Raw genomic sequence first — 16,479 nt, 5'->3', positions numbered from 1 at the left:
AGTGCTAAAGAGTTTGTCTTGCCGTTTCTGTTTGTTTTTATGGGCCACACCTGGCAATGCTCAGGGGTTACTGCTGTCTCTGCACTCAGGAACCATTCCTGGGGGCTTGGGAATCAAACCCTGGTTGGCCCTGTGCAAGGCAAGTGCCCTACCCACTGTACAATTGCTCTGGCCCTGTTTTGTCCTTTAAAGAAGTTCCTTTAATGCTTCTGGCAAGATGGTTTCAAAGGCTATGAATTCCCTAAGCTGCTGCCTGTCATGAAGCTCTGTATCATTCTTTGAAATCTAAATGATAATCTTGCTGGATAGAGTAATCTTGGTGATGTGTTCTTTTCACTGGGTTTTTGTACTATGTACCGCCATTTTCTCTGGCTCAGAGAATCTTTTTATTATAGGTGTGCTGAGATTCTTGTGGGGTTTCCTTTGTATGTAAGCTACTTTTTGATGATGCTACTTTCAACATTCTCTATCTTTGGATTTTGTCATTCTGAGTACAATGTGTTTTGGAGTTTTTCTGTTTGACTCTATTTTAGCTGGGAGCCTTTGGACCTCTTTACAGTTCTGTATTCCTTACCTCTGGGAAGTTCTTTTCTATTATTTCTTTAACTATTGTTTCTACATTAGATTTGCCTTCCTGTTCTTCACGGACACTAATGCTTCTTATATTGCTCCTCTTTAACTCATCTCATAATTCTGTGGTATGTTGTTCATTTCTTTTCAGTTTTTATTCATCTGTAATTTTCTAGAAGTTTCCTCCATTTCATATTTCAGTGCACATCTTTCTCTCAGTTGCTATTATTTTGCTGCTCAGAATTTCTATTGGAATGTATGTGTGTATACACACATATATACACGTATGCATAACACTGTAGCACTGTCATCCTGTTGTTCATCGATTTGTTCAATCGGGCACCAGTAACATCCCCTTTGTGATACTTGTTGTTAATGGTTTTGGCGTATTGAATACGCCACGGGGAGCTTGCCAGGCTCTGCCATGCAAGCGGGATACTCTTGGTAGCTTGCTGGGCTCTCCGAGAGGGACAGAGGAAACAAACCCGGTCGGCCACGTGCAAGGCAAACACCCTACCCACTGTGCTACTGCTCCAGTCTACACATATGCATAAATATACTTCACTATCACTATCACTATCACTATCACTATCACTATCACTATCACTATCACTATCATCCTGTTGATCGTCTATTTGCTCGAGCAGGCCCAGTAATGTCTCCATTTGTCCCAGCCCTGAGATTTTAGCAGCCTCTCTTTACTCATCCTTCCCAAGGATGCTGCAGTAGAGGCTCTTTCAGGGTCAGGAGACCAAGACCCATCATTGTTACTGTATTTGGCACATGAATACACCATGGAGAGCTTGCCAGGCTCTCCCATGCAGGCAGGAAGCTCTCAGTAGCTTGCCAGGCTTTTTGAGGAATAGAAGGATACAATCGAACCCAGGTAGGCCGAGTGCAAGGCAAACACCCTACCCGCTGTGCTACCGCTCAGTCCATTCTCACCACGGAGTCATTAAAGTCATTGAGGATTTACTGAGCTGATTGGTGTTGGCTGAGACTTCTGTGTTAATATTTTTTGCTCATTGGACTCATTTTAACATGTCTTTTACATGTCTTCCTCATTGGGTTTGCAATGGTCCTGCTGTGCTGAGGGTGAACTTTTGTAATTATACCATCCTGGGACTCTGCGGATTTAGGCTAGAAATTGTTCTTTTCCTTCCCTGCCCATCTTCATGCAGTGATAGAAGCATAAGCTGTGTAAAAATTTTATAAGGATCTGTTTAGTGGTCTCATATGTGGCTGTTTGCTGCAGAAGCTGTGGATTGAGCTGGTTGAAATGGCAGAGGTTAGGTCTGGGGGCTGGAGAGTCGTCTCACCTGTTAGGGTATGGCAGCGAGCAGAACTTTTCGAGGAATGTTTTGAACTCTTCTTTGATTTCCATATAATAAATATATATATATGTCTTTTTGTTATTTAATGGTATGTTGTTGATTTTCCAAATGCTGGAGCTTTTCCTAACTTTCTTTTCAGGATTAAGTTCCAATTTCCTGGTGTTATGCTCTAAAAAGACACTCGATATAATATTTATTCTCATGGATTTTTGTACTCTCATATGTCCCAGAACATGTTGTATCCTTGGGAACAACCTATGTACACTAGAGATGAGGGCATTTTTGTGTCTTTAGAGGTAGAATGTTCTGTATATGTTTATTAACCCTCGTTCCCCCAATTCCTAAATGATAAAGGCTCGGTATGGCACCTGGAAAGGGAGTAGAGGTAAGATAAAAGATGAATACAGTTCTAACAAAAGTGGTGGGACCAGATTTTATTCATCTCTGCTCTTGGCATGTGGTAGTCATTCTAGAAATAGATGGTGGCAAGAGTCATCTCAGGCATCAGCCTGGAAGTATTCTCTGTCAATGTTGAAAACAGATCGAAAAGTCCTCAAGGAGCTTCCCTCAAGGCCAAGAATTGGGTATTTCTGCTGAATAGGGAGCATAATAGATTTTTCTAAGCCCCCTGAAGTTTTCCATATATAGAAAGTCCTTAGCAGGCTCAGCTAGTATTTTTTCACACTCCTCCCACCTTCCTGCCCCATATTATGCTCAACCAGCCATTGTTCTCCATTTTCCTATGCTGATTCTTCCTAAACTGTAGGTAAGTCAATCACACACAGATTTCCACAAATACAAAACCTTGAGTTCAAAATTACAAAGAAACTGTGGTCATTGATTGTTTTGTGTGTGTGTGTGTGTGTGTGTGTAATTCTTTGTTGAAAACAATCCTTCATAAGGAAAACCTATGCTATAGTTTCTAAATGCGCTAGAGAATATGAAGCCTTCTAAAAATTAAATATAGAAAACTAACCAAAACCCTCCCCTCAGATTTTTGTAACAATGTTTCAAGGAATTTAGTGTATGTGGTAGCCAAATTCTGATGCTTTCTCCATCTAGTTCCTATAGAATGCTACATCTGTTAAGATGGAATAGGAAGATTATATAGGAACTACTGACTTATTACTATTATTTAAGACTAAATTTTCAAGCCATGCATATTCACATACAGTGTGTTGGAAAACTTACTTTTATTTGTTTCTGGACTAATACCTCTCATTGCTCAGGGTTGCTTGTTTAGAGGTTACTACTAGCAGTGCTTAGGGATGGAATCATTCTATTGATATATCTTTCCATCCCAGGAAAACATACTTAATTTTTTTAAATTAGGGCAGGAGTGATAATACAGCAAGAAGGATGCTTTCCTAGCATGTGGCTGTCTTGGAGTCAATCCCTGGCACCCCATATTGTCTCTTGAGTCCTACTAGGAGTGATCCCTGAGTGCAGAGTCAAAACGGGAGAAAAATTGTTTTTTATTAGATTGGTCAGGGATAAGGCTCAATGGTAAAAATCAAGCATGCTTGGGATCCTGGTTTAGATTTCCACTGCCCTACCCCATCCAACCACAGTCCCATACATCAGACACAACCCACAGCACACAGCAACCAAGCACATTCCATGACTGAACACGTAACACCTGCAATAAAGAAGGAAAAATAATGAATCCTGTAACTATTTCTTGAGCACCAACTGTGTACTAAGCACTATTATGGATGGTTGATCATTGTCTAAACTCTGGCTACCTTATACTGTAGGAATCCCCACCTAAGGGGATAGTGGAATGTGACTAGGAGACCCGGTAGGTGTAGATGTGACACTAGTCACTACAAAAGTGACACTCAGCTACCATAAATCTGACCCCGAATGCGGCAGTGACAAGTGTGCATGTGAAGGTGACTAATTGATGGGGTAGTAAGAGGGGCAGCTGTGCACCTTGGGGTGGCCTGCTGAATACTGACTCTGTGGCAGTGAAACTAGTTGACAGCGACAGTGAAAACTGAAAGGGTGACAGCTGACCACACAGTCGAAGCACTTACTTTGTCCAAAACTGCTTGGACCGTGTGGTCATTGGCAGAGGTAGGGTGCCGGGTATCGACAATAAAGTCGATGGACAGGATGACAGCACATGCCGATAGCCCGGTCCACTGGCTGTGAGTATAAACACGGATGCGGTTGGAGTCGGCGTGACAATGACAGATCTCCGAATGACTGAATATTTATACAGCGCATGTTAACAGCGGGTAACTCGACATTGTACCGAGACAACTGGATTTGGCGGCATGACTGGCAGTGACAGAAAAATTAGCGGCGCGTCAATGATAAGAGTGACAACGTGCCTTTCAGTAGGCCAGCGCTGTTGTGACTTAATTAGTCTGATACTGTCTGTATCTGACTCCCCTGCTCGGCAGTGAGAGGCGGGTAAGAGGAGCCGCAACGCTCCCAACGTGCAACCGAGTGTGATGGAAACGGAGCCGACAGAAAAGCTACGTTCCCCTCCCTAGTCCCCAGCCCCGTTAACTCCTAAAATTGGGAGCGGAGAGGCGGGATCGAAATGCCTTGTTTGGGGGAGGCCCCGGCGCCCCGGTGTGTCTTAACTTGAGCACCGAATGAGAGTAAGTCTGGAGACACGGCTCAGAGTCCCCGCCTTGCACGAGATCGTGCTTTGGAAAAAGTGCAGAGAAGACCTTTAGGTCTACTTCTCCGCCATTCTTTGAAATAAGATCCTGACGCTAGCCCAGCTCCTGCTAGAGCCCCCCCGGAGCCCGCCGAAGGGGTTCTGCACCGGAGCAGGGGAGGAGGGGAAGGGCGAGGGTCAGGGGTCAGAGCCCCGAGAAACGAGCCGAGGCTCAGGAGCGCCGCCATTGGCCAGAACGCGCACGTGACCACGGCACCGCCCCCGGCACGTGACCGGCGCCCCGCGCCGCCGGGCCGCCCCCTCCCGCGGTAGAGTGCTTCTGCGCTGGTCTCAAGATGGCCGCCTCCTGGCGTCCCCGGCGCTGTTGAATGGAGAAAGCTTTATTGTTCCCTTCGGGCAGGAGTGTTCGTGTCCTCCATGGCGCTGTCAATAAAGAACGGCAGTTTGAATCGGTGCTGAACAGGTAACCATAGAAACGGGGCTGGGACTCCGCGTGGAGACCCCTTTTGCAGCCGAGGCCCGAGAGTTCTCCGAGACGACGAGCTTGCGGCGCAGAGAGACCCTCGCCCTCCCTTCCCCCCCCCCCCCGTCCCTTCCGCGCGGCGCCCTCGGGGGGCCCCGCCGGATCCCCGCGTCCCCTCCCCGCCGCGGGGTGCGGACTGCGGGGCCTCGGCCGCGCCCCCCGCCCCCCGAACTGGCCGGGTGGTGCACATTTTAACCGAGGGGGATAGAGGTCGGGGGTGCTGCGGCGCGACCGTCATTCGTTTGCTTGGTGAATCCGTGCCGTGGGATCCGCTCGCGGCGTCCACCGTCCAAGTTTTATTTGAACGCGGCCAAGTTCCCTTCTGCAGGTGTCTGTGGTCGCGTTCCCGCCCGGGGCCAACGCTGCGGGCTTGCGACAGAGGTCTCAGGGCTTGTGCTCCCTTTGACTCGCGGAGCTGAACATGTTTTCACCCTGGCGCCGTGCCCAGCAGGTGTGCCAGCCCCTGCCCCGGTCGCAGGTGGCCCTTGAGTTGACAAAACATCCTGGCTTTCCTGGGCGCTTCTGGCGGTGCAGACTGATTGTATTATTCTGAGCGGGACTCGCTTTCCCCACTTGGGAGTTAACAGTTCCCCGCCACCAGCTCCTCCGAAGAGCCCGGTGCGTGCTTTAGGTTCGTGCACGGGACCTCGGCGCCAGGGAACCTGGATGTGTTGCATCCTTTTCCCCGCTCCTGTACCGGAGTGTACAGGGGTCCTGGGTCTGTGGAACAAGAGCCCCCTGCCCAGTGACCCGCGTCATCCTGTTGGCAGCATGTTCTTTGCAAATCTCTAAACGGGAACCGCTGTTTCTTCCTAGCGGGGTTTAACGGAGGTTTCATTACAACCTCAGAGTGCAGCTTTCATCCACTGCGCTAAATCAGGGACGATTCTATCATTTTCTCACTTTCGGCTCTTTCTTCTGTGGCAATATTTCCTGAACCTGTCCATCTTTGGCTAATTGTTAGCTCTGGTTTCTGCAAACTTCGTTCTTGCACGCGTGTATGCACCCGGCACCCGGTATCTCTCTGCCCGCCCGTGTACCATACATAGGTCTGATTCAGATCCCTGGATGTACCGTGCTGAACACCTGCAATACGAAATCCACCTTTCCACTGCATTTTAATTCTAGTGATGTGGACAGATGGTGTACAGGTAAACAATACAAGTCTCAGGTACAGGTGTTCCTGCTGCATGGAAATAAATTGGTAGTTAATATTTTAAATTGGTGGTTAATATTTATGGACACATTCCTGTGTGCGAAGGACTCTACTATGCGCTTTATTCCATTCTCATTTAGAATCATCACTCCAATGGCAGTGTTAATATTCACATTTTGTTATTTATTTATTTGATTCTGGTTTCCCAAGTAGTGCTCAGGGGGCCCCTCCCAGGGTGCTTGGGATTACCTGGGTCATCCCCGCGGTGCTGGGCTGCTAGTCAGGGACTCCAGGGCTACACCGGGAATGCAGTACCCTGCTGGACCTTGTAGAAGGCATGTGCCCTAATACCAGCCCCCCAGCCTCAGTCCCCCCATCTCTCAGGCCCTACTGGGTCCTTCTGTTGTTTGTTTCTGGGCCACACCCATGTTCAGAGGTTACTCCCGGCTCTGTGCTCAGGGATTACTCCCTGGGTGCTAGGAATGGAAACTGGGTTGACTGCGTGCAAGGAAAGTGCCTACCTACTGTACTGTCACTCCGGTCCCCAATAGTCTCATTTTAAAAACGAGGAAATAACCTCCGAGAGGAAAGATGTCCAAAGCGTTGGGGCTGGGATCTGAAACCGCTGGTGATGCTCACCGCCCTGTGCTGTTCCATCTATTATCCTCTTTTTTTTTTTTTTTTATCAGGGTGGGAAATTTCAGGGGCTGGGACCACACCTCACCTATTTCTGTGGCAACTGCTTGCCAGTGCCCATAACCTATCTGTTAAATATTTAAAATTCTAGGCCTTTTGTAGAGCAAATACTTGAGTGCCTGCTAGGCACCAAGCACGATGCTATATTTGCGAGATGGACCTAAACTCAAGGGTCAGAGACAATATGGAAATAGGCAAGTTATTCTAAATTGCTGTAGCAATGGCTAAAAAGGAAAAAACAAACAGGGTATCCCTGGCAGAGCCCCTTTTTTATTGGGATAGCTGGGGAAAGGCCTCTCTGGAGAAAGGTGCCGCTTGTAACTGCTGACACTTGTTGGATGACATGGAGCCCACCCACCCGTGAGGAACTGGGTGGGGGGAGGGGACTTAGTTAGTGAATGAAGTCCCAACCCTGAGCCCAGCCTGCTGCTCCTACTGTTGCATGCTCTGGGAGGTGGAACACTGAGTTACGTGCCATAAGGACGTTCAGACCTCCTCAAAGGGCATTGTGTGGATTAAATAAGAGAAACTGTAATAATAGATTTTGTGGTTTTTTCCCTTCCTGTTACACATTCATGGAAACTCTTAAGTATTGAATAATAAAAAATTTAGACAAAATTGTAGAATATATACAAGTGACTCTTTTGAGGGAAAGATGAGCAAATTTAAAGAAAAAAGAAGTTAAGAGAGGAACTTTTCTGATTTGAATTTTATTTTATTTTTAACCAACTTATGCAACTGTATATGAAGAGAATTTTTTGTTGTTTCAGTGTTTTAAGTTTGAAACCATTTGCGTTGTGTTCATCCACTGGCATATTCTAAGGTATTCTCAGAAAATGGTGGCAGTTAAATCATTCACGTGCAAATGATTTTGGGTTTCCTCTCAAAAGTTTTCAAAATGGTGTTGCATGTTTTAAGTAGATCATTGCCTGCTTTTAAGCAAGTAGCAAAGTTTTTGAATAAAGAGTAAGTTGATGTTTGGGCTCATGAACTTGAAAAATTACAGACAGTAATAAATCAAGCGAACTGTGTCAAGTTTTGCATTACACTGTATCCAGCAACCATATTGCACATGTCATCAGAAGATGGAGCCCAGCCCAGCAAATGGAGCAGGAGCTGGACAGAGAGTGGCATGTTAATGCAATGTTAAACAACAGCCCTGAATTAAATGGCTATTTTAGGTTTGGGTGGGACCTTCACTTTAAAGTATTGCCATTTTACTCTGTGATTTGGGTCTGCTGGGTTCCAGGAAAGAGGAGGTGGTAACACTAGCTTTGAAGGATAATATAAAACCTGCAGGAAGAGCCAGGGCATACCAATTTGTTTTCCAATCTATTTTATTTCAGTTCAAAGCATCATTGCAGACAGGCAGCACAGGAAAACGAACCACACTTTGGCAATATTCAGCTGCGTCTGAAGATTGAGAAAGACCGAGCATAACCAAAGTGTGGCTTGTTTTCTTGGACTATCTGTCTGCAAAGATGCTTTGAACTGAAATAAAATAGATTGAAAAACAAATTGCTCTGCCCTGTTGCCTCATACTGAGTATTTACATTGCCCTTCTCCAGGGCTGTCTGTGCCAGCACCCTGGGGGAAGCCAGTGACCCCTCAGCCTCTTTCAACTCTTCAAGAGAGTGAGCGCTTTGATTTCCACAAGGAAATTGAATTGGGAGATATGGTTTTCGGGATCTCCAATAGCCTGCCTCCAAAGCCATCATCTTGATAATGTGGAGGAAGCAAGCTGTAACTACATGGGGGAGAGAATTAAATATTAAGGGCATTTACATTCAAAGATGAGATTGTCACTGTCTTTAAGTCACACCGAGGGTGCGGGTGCGAGGGTGAGGGTGCGGGTGCGAGGGTGCGTTGTTTTCCTTTGCAGAAAGCATGCGGTATTCAGATTCTTGCAGCCACCCAGGGAGGGAAGGGCCAGGAAAGGAAGCTAGCTTTCCTTACATTCCCCTAACGCTGGGGGAATGTCATCCTCAAAAGCATGACAATAGGCATTACCTTTCCTTGTGTGAGATAAATACACTAGAGCCAATGATTGGCTTAAATGGGAATTGTTCATCTGGGATACAGGGTTCAGTTGTAAGGGATTCACAGAGCCTTTAAATTGGTCAGCAATTTTGTATTTAAAAAAAAAGTTTCATTTTCAGGGAAGAGAGCTCATTACTTTAATCAGATCTCACAAGAGTCTGTTGGTGGTGGGATGCATTGGCACAGAGGGGCACGGGTGAGGAAGGGTGCAGATAGTAGCCACAGTATAAAGAGCGTGAGTGCTCTTTTGTTTGACCCACTGGACCTTGCAGGTAAGGCCCCCGGAGGGTTTTAGAACTGATTAAAGTCTGCCGTAAGTTCCCACATGGCATAGACACTTAGGTTCTACCAGCCCTATGAGGCAGCTGCCAGGCTGTGTAGTGTGGAAACTTGTCACTGAGAGCATTTAAGGAGCCTAGATCTTGGAGTGAGGGTTGCCCAGATCTGTCGTCTATTCTTATGTGTAGGGAAAAAAAAAAAAAATGAAGGGACAAATAGTGATGTAAAGAAATGTCGTGGAAAGGGAAGGGAGAGAAAGAAACATGTTCAAGGGAGAATGTGGGCTTCCCCAGCGAGAAGAGAGTCCCCCAAAGAGAGCACACAACCAAATTGGGATGTGGGTGACTCCAGAATGTACCAATGCGCTGCTTGCTTTTACAGAGTTGGTTTGAGGGTGTTTCCGGATTGCCCCAGGTAAGGCCTGGCACAGGGAAAGGATTTTGAATTTTTGCCTGGTGGGCTTTCATATTCTTATTAGCCCTTTTTTGGCTGCTCCAGCTCCTCTCCTGAGGGGTCTGCTGTTCTCTGGGCTGGCATCACTGCGTCTCCTCAATCATCAGTGGCTGCCTGTCCAAAAGGACTTCGATCTCACATTAGGGCTAGCCACAGAGCAACTCCTTTTTTTCCCCAGCTTATGTCTTGGTTTTATTACTTCACAAAACTCATTGCCAAGGGCCCCCTAGCTGGCGCTCAAAAGGAGCAGAGGCAACAGTGAAATAACACACATTAGAAAGCAGCCGTGAGAATCCCCTTGAAACCAGCACTTTGTACTCACTGGGGCCGTGACCTCAAAGCTTTGAAAGTATCTTTCAGGCTTTGTTTCCTGCCCGAACTGGTCAAGCATAGCTGCACGTTAGTGTAAAACAGCAATATCTACCCAATGAGAGGCTTGAGAGATGCCTTCGAGATGGTGGCTTGTCCTTATTTCACTGGAAACTGCTGAAATGGGGGCTTTCCAGCAACAAGGGCCATCCGCCGTCTTGTTAGTAGATGGCATGCTTGTTTCCTCTGAAGAGCAGAGGAAGCCTAATAACCCTTTGTTGCCAGGCGTCAGCTTCTTGCAGATGGAGACGATGGCTCCGATTTAGTGATGCCGGATAAAAAGGAGAGGAGGAAAGGGGGGATGGATTCAAAGAGGCAGAAACTGGAGCAAAGGGAGAGGTGACGCTGCCTTATCTCAGAACTGTCTCCTACCAGGACCTCTGAACAAGGCGATTCATAGGTGTAATTCTGCTTTTATTAGTACGCAAAAGGAAATGAAAGGAAAGAGATACTTTTTAGAGCGTTGTCTTAGGGTATCTTGTGAAACTCGGACCTCAGTAGAACCCTGCTATAGAACAGAAGTGTTTGTAGTTTTTAAGTTCGTTGCTTGTGAACATTAGAGATTGTCCATCTGGCTGATTCCTAGAGGCTTTTGGCTAAATGACCTCTGCTGTAGGCCTTAGGGTTTGGTTCTGGGCCAAACGTGGAAGGGTACGGAAGATGAGAAACAAAAGACTGGGTCAGGATGACAGGACAGTGGTTAGGGGGCTATGTGCCTTGCACGCAGCCAACTCGGGCTCAATCCCTGGCAGCACCACCATATATGGTCTTCTGAGCACAGAGCCAGGAGTATGCCTTGATGACAGCTGAGTATACCCCTCGCCCCACCAAAACAAAGCCAAAAACAAAGGATTGTAAGCATAAATGATAGCTTTTGAGGTTGCAAATATTGATCACTTGAATGATTTTTTAAAAAAATATAAAAGCAAAAATAAACAATGTATGGTTCTGTTTACACTGTTGAGGCAATATTTGCCAGCGATCTGATGCACTAGTTTGTTCAATTTTCTAGGACAAAGGCCTGACCACTGGGTCTTCCTTCTAATGCAGTAGTTCCCTGTCCCCACCTGAATGACTGTCAGGGGCACGGGTAGACTCTGTGGATGGTACCACAGAGACGTCAGTCACAGTAAACAATGAGATTTCTCCCCCACCCCCACCCCTGGCCCTGGTCCTCACTCCCCGTGTTCTTACCCCTTTCCTGATCTGTTTCCTCCCTTCCACACCTCCACCACCAATGGTTCCAGGCCCCATGATGTCCCTTTCTCCTTTTTTAGTCAAAACTACCATCATCTCTTGTCATGGATCACTGCCACAGCCTGGAGCTGGTCAGCCGGCTTCCAGCTCTGCTTTTTTCCTATCTGTTTTGTACACTGTTGCCAGTGATTGTTATAAAGCACAAAGCAAACATGCTGAAACAAGGCTTGACATTAGACAAGGACTGCTGTCCTTGCCCCAAAACTTAGAGATAAGGAAGGACAGTTGTCCTTGGTTAGCCCTCCCCTCCAAAGCACAGCCCTTAATTTGTTTGGGTTTGCAGATAAGACTGCATGTCTCAGGGGGCCATCCCATAAGGGGACTTTATTGCTCATTTCTGGATCCACTGGCATGGAACCCAACCTTCTCAAAAAGGTGCTTCCCTGGTGTCTTTCTCTAATAAAAGCCCCTTCTTGCAGCTGTGAAGACAAGATGGTTGCCCCTCATCTTTTGGGAGAGGACTTTGTGTCACACCTAGCTGTGTGCAGGACATATTCTTTTTTTTTTTTTTTTTGGTTTTTGGGTCACACCCGGCGATGCACAGGGGTTACTCCTGGCTCTTCACTCAGGAATTACCCCTGGCGGTGCTCAGGGGACCATATGGGATGCTGGGATTAGAACCGGGGTCGGCCGCGTGCAAGGCAAACGCCCTACCCGCTGTGCTATCGCTCCAGCCCCAGGACATATTCTTGGCTCCACTCAGAAATCACTTCTGGTAATGCTCACTGGGACATAGGTGGTGCCATGATCAAACTGAGGTTGGCCATGTGCAAGGCAAGCGCCTTAACTCCTGTACCTGAGATGGTTGTTAAGATTTTTTTTTTTCCTTCTGACACAGTGTCTCTCACGTAGCCGCAGAACTGAACCTTTCTGGTTAGTCTCACTCTCTTATTTGAAATGCCTAGATGGCAGCTGAGCGCTAGCTCCCTGGGCTGAGTAGGGGCTCTGCATGCAGAAGGCTCAGGTTGGAGCTGTGGCACTGTGTGGTCCCCTGAGCACTACTGGGGGGTATCCCCAAAACAAAATTTGGTGGATGGTTTGTTCCTTGTTCCAACAGAGTACAGTTCCTTGACTTGGCAGGTGAAGCCTTCCTTGAGTTGACATCTCTGTAGCTCTCCATCCTTATCTGTTCATCCTCTCTCCACCTCCCTCTCACTCTGCCCGAGCGATAGTCAGCACCATTCAGGGGTCCTCTGACTTCCTCATCCCGGAACTAGCAGCCCTCACGCTGGGACTTGTAGGCTCACCGTGGCAGTGGATTTTTCTGGCCCTGTAAGTAACTAAGCAGGCCATTATCGGCAGATCTCTTTTGTCCACCTCACACATGCACCAGAGATGGAGAGTCAGACACTGCCCCCAACTCACTAGGTGTAGTGTTTTTTTCTCTGTGGTTTGCCACCTGCTTGGAAACTTGGCAAAGAGTCCCACTTGTCTTAAACTTTAAGAGTTGCTTCTAAGAATCGAATCTTATTTCTTAATCATGTAAATCATCTACTTGGTTCCCAAATCAAGACTCTTATGAAATATGTTCAGAGCAGTTTTGATTCCTGCCCTGACCCCACTCTTTGACTCTTGCTAACTAAGTACGCTGTTCAAGTTTTGGGAGTTTGGCAGTCTATTAGGTCAGAAAGAATATTTCATTGTTTTTCTCCTTTTGTGAAATGAAGGCTCTCTGCCTAATGTCTACAGTAAAGGTTGCAAAATTATTTTTACCAATTTTTCAAATACCTGACTTTGCATATGCTGTTTTCATTGTCCAAAAGTAACTTATCTAGTCATCTCATTTAGTCTTACAATATTGCTTAGGTTTTGAGTCATAATGAGGAAGTTTCCCTCAACTTATGAGGAATTCTTTAATGTTTTCTTCCAATACATTTGATTTTTTTTTAATTTGTTTTTTTGTGCATGCTGCACACACCCAGCAGTGCTTGGGGGCTACTTGGTGCTAGGGATCAAACCCACAGCTCCTGTCTGCATGTCCTCCTGCCCATTGAGCTCTCTTGCTGGACCCTGCTTTTAATAGAAAAACAAACAAACAACAACAACAACAAAACCCTCTTTGGTCCTTTTGGAATTAAGAAGGATCCAGTTTTGTCATTTTCCCCAGTGGTCAACCACTCTGGGCAGTCCCAATACTCCTTATTCAAAGCACTTATCTTTCTCTGGGATTTGAGTTGTTTCTTTATTGGATAATAAACTCGAATGTGCTTTCTGTTTCTCACTGACTTTTCTATTTTGTTCCCTTGACTTTATTCTCAATTCATCTGCCATTATGAAACCAGCTTATTTTGGAGGCTTTATCATTTGTTTTATTATCTGGAAGGGTGGGTTTTATCATTGCTTCTTTCCCCTGGTTTTCCTGGTTGTTTTTGGTTGTTTACTCTGTCATAGAAACTTTGATGTATCTTGCTTTAGGAGAAAACAATTTGATGGTCTTTCTATTGAGGTGATGTTGGTTTGTGAGTTGGTTTAGGAAGACTGGGTCTTTGTGATGTTGTGTCTCTTAGCCAAGTTTAGTCTTGTCTGTCCGCCAGCTCAAGGCTATTTTGATGATTATTGAGGAGTGTTTATGTTTTTCCTGGTAGAACTTTTATGTGCTTCTTGTTCAGTTTATTAGCCTTCCGTTTTTAAAAAAAATTTTATTTTATTGAATCACCGTGACAAAAAGTTGCAAATCTTTCAGGTTTAAGTCTCAGTCATATAATGATCAAACCCCCATCCCTTTACCAGTGCACCTGTTCCCCCACGAAGAACTCCAATATACCCCCCTCCCATACCCAGCCCCCCTCCTGAGTGGCTAATGATCTTCACTTTGTTCTCTCTATACTTTGAATACATTCAATATTTCAACAGAGAACTCGCTATTATTATTTGGAATTTTCCCCCAACAATCAAACCTGCTGAAAAGGCATCATATGATAATTTGTTTTCCATTGCTGAGAATGAAGATTATATGAGCTTGCACGGCTGCAACAGTGGCCGTGCAGTTTTAGATTTCTGTTATTTTAGCTCAGTTCTCAGTCTAGATGCATTCCTATCAGAAGCCAAAATGGGTTAGTAGACCTCCCAGATCATAGTCTTTAAGGAGCAGAGGGGCCATGCGTGCACGGCTGCTTCGGATCTTATCTGGGCGGAGAGCGTACCGGTAACACCCCCACCCCATCCATCCCATGATCTCCTGTGCGCCACGTCACTGCAAACTCATACTTCTGGGTTGTGAGTTCTAGAAGATGGCAGACGCCATGTGGGCGCCGCTGCCACTGCTGCCATCTCCCCCGAAGAAAGAAAGGGTTGAGAGAGAAAATCCTTCCCCCTCCCCAGGCGGCATGGGGTTGTAGCTCAGTTCACAGTCTAGATGCATTTCTATAAGAAGCCGATGGGTGCCAAAATGGGTTAGTAGACCTCACGGATCATAGTCTTTAAGGAGCAGAGGGCCGTGTCATGCACGGTTGCTCTGGATCTCATCTGGGCTTAGCCTTCCATTCTTAATTTTGACCCAAAAAATGTAATAATTTATTTTAGGATACCTCTAGAACTTCTCAGAGAAGTTGCACATACCCACATGCCCACAAGCTCAAAACTTTCTGTATAAATCTTTTGCCTAGTTTCAGATGGTACATTCACACCAGCCAGTGCCCCTCCTGCTGTTGTATCCCCTCACACCCATTCTGTCACCTGTGTTCTCCCCGCCTTCTGTCAGTACCTGGCTCTATGTTCTGTGTGTGTGGACCATCAGTGCAGGTATGTGGAAAGGTTGTATGACTCTGCAGTGGTGGGAGAGCAAGAGCCCAGCGAGCTCAATACTTGGAAAGATCCTTTGTCCTTGTGCCCAGGCTGAGGTAGTCCTGGGCCTGCATCCTTTTGTTCTCGGATGCAGGGTATTTTGTCCTACTCCTTACCCCTCCCAGAGCCCTATAAAAAATAGCATCTTGATAACAACGACTATTGACTGGACAGCCACAAAATACCAGCCTGATACTTAGTGTTTCACATCATTATTTCTCACACTTCTCATAGTGGTCAAGCACTCAGACTGTGATACGATGGAAATTTACACAATTACGATGGAAATTTCGAACAGATACATGAGAATAGCACCATGAGCCGCCCCTGTACCTGTTCATTCCACTTGAGACATCAGAATCGGAAAGTTTAAGTAGTTCAAGTGTGCAAAGCTCTAGGTTTGGAAGCCAATTTTTAATTTTGTTATTAAGGGATTTCAAAATGTGAACTATCTCTGACCGGGGCAGAGAAGAAGAAAAGGGCGAGACACGCCTCTTTGGCCCTCACTAGTTCCCTTCTCATGCACGATTCCTGCTGTGTCTCTCCTTTCTGGTGTTGACAGATAGTAGCCCCTCGGGTCCCTCCCTCTTCATGGCTCCCGTGAGGTGCTCTGCTCACACTTGTCTTCTCTTCGACCACTTTCGTCAATATGTTCTGATATTAATGGATCAATGCGTTCTGATACTAATGGGTCAACGTGTTCTGATATTAATGATTTTCAGTGGCTTGCTGCTAAGCAGTGCCAAGTCCCAGGCTCTTAGCGTGGGGATGTTCCAGATGTCGTGAAACATTGACACTTTGAAATCTCCTTTGGGTGTGGGACTCGTAACTTGCATGTTGTCCGGCAGTCCTTAAGTTTGACCGCTGCTAGGCACGGCATGCTCAGCTAACGGGGACTCTGCTGTCAGCTGCCCTCCATTTTAGTCAGATTTACAGCAGAGGGAGATTTTCTCGGGTCAGAGGCCAAAGCAGCAGAATAATTGGCCCCCTGAGTTCTGGACTTTTTTTTTTCCCCAGGCAGCAAAATGTTAAGGATGAAATTTTCCATGTCTTTCTTTGAACATTTTTGAGCAAATACTATGGAATCCCATAGGCTCTTTCCTGAAGTTAAAGCAATAGAGAAGTTCTGCTCCTTTGCTTTTTGCTTTTTTTTTTTTTTTTTTGGTTAACTCCTTAAGTTAGTCCTCTTGTCATACTCCCTAGTGATGCACTAGAGAAAGATTGAGATGAAAATAAGTCCCACTCCTTCAAAGACAAAAGAAAAAGCTTACAGCACTCAGAACAGAGGAGAGGGGGATTCATCTATAAAATGTACACAGAGGTGTTCTGAAGGTTGGGGCGCCGAGTAGTGTAATAGAACAATACAGCAGGAAGGTGGGGG

At 46.1% G+C, this 16,479-nt stretch overlaps 1 protein-coding gene across 1 annotated transcript in view; it reads left to right on the top strand.

The window, feature by feature from the left end:
- Positions 1–4,867: 4,867 nt before the first annotated feature.
- The window catches only part of ZBTB40 (zinc finger and BTB domain containing 40), a 72,259-nt gene continuing 60,647 nt past the window's right edge, over positions 4,868–16,479 (top strand). Inside the window, exon 1 of the mRNA XM_004603413.2 lies at positions 4,868–5,005. The gene's annotated coding sequence lies outside the window, so the exon portion shown is untranslated. The remainder of the gene's footprint in view (positions 5,006–16,479) is intronic.

The sequence above is a fragment of the Sorex araneus genome, chromosome 5 (genome assembly GCF_027595985.1).
Source record: "Sorex araneus isolate mSorAra2 chromosome 5, mSorAra2.pri, whole genome shotgun sequence".
NCBI classification, from domain to species: domain Eukaryota; kingdom Metazoa; phylum Chordata; class Mammalia; order Eulipotyphla; family Soricidae; genus Sorex; species Sorex araneus.
The sequence above is the reverse complement of the archived record's forward strand: the minus strand, read 5'-3'. Positions and strand labels throughout refer to the sequence as shown.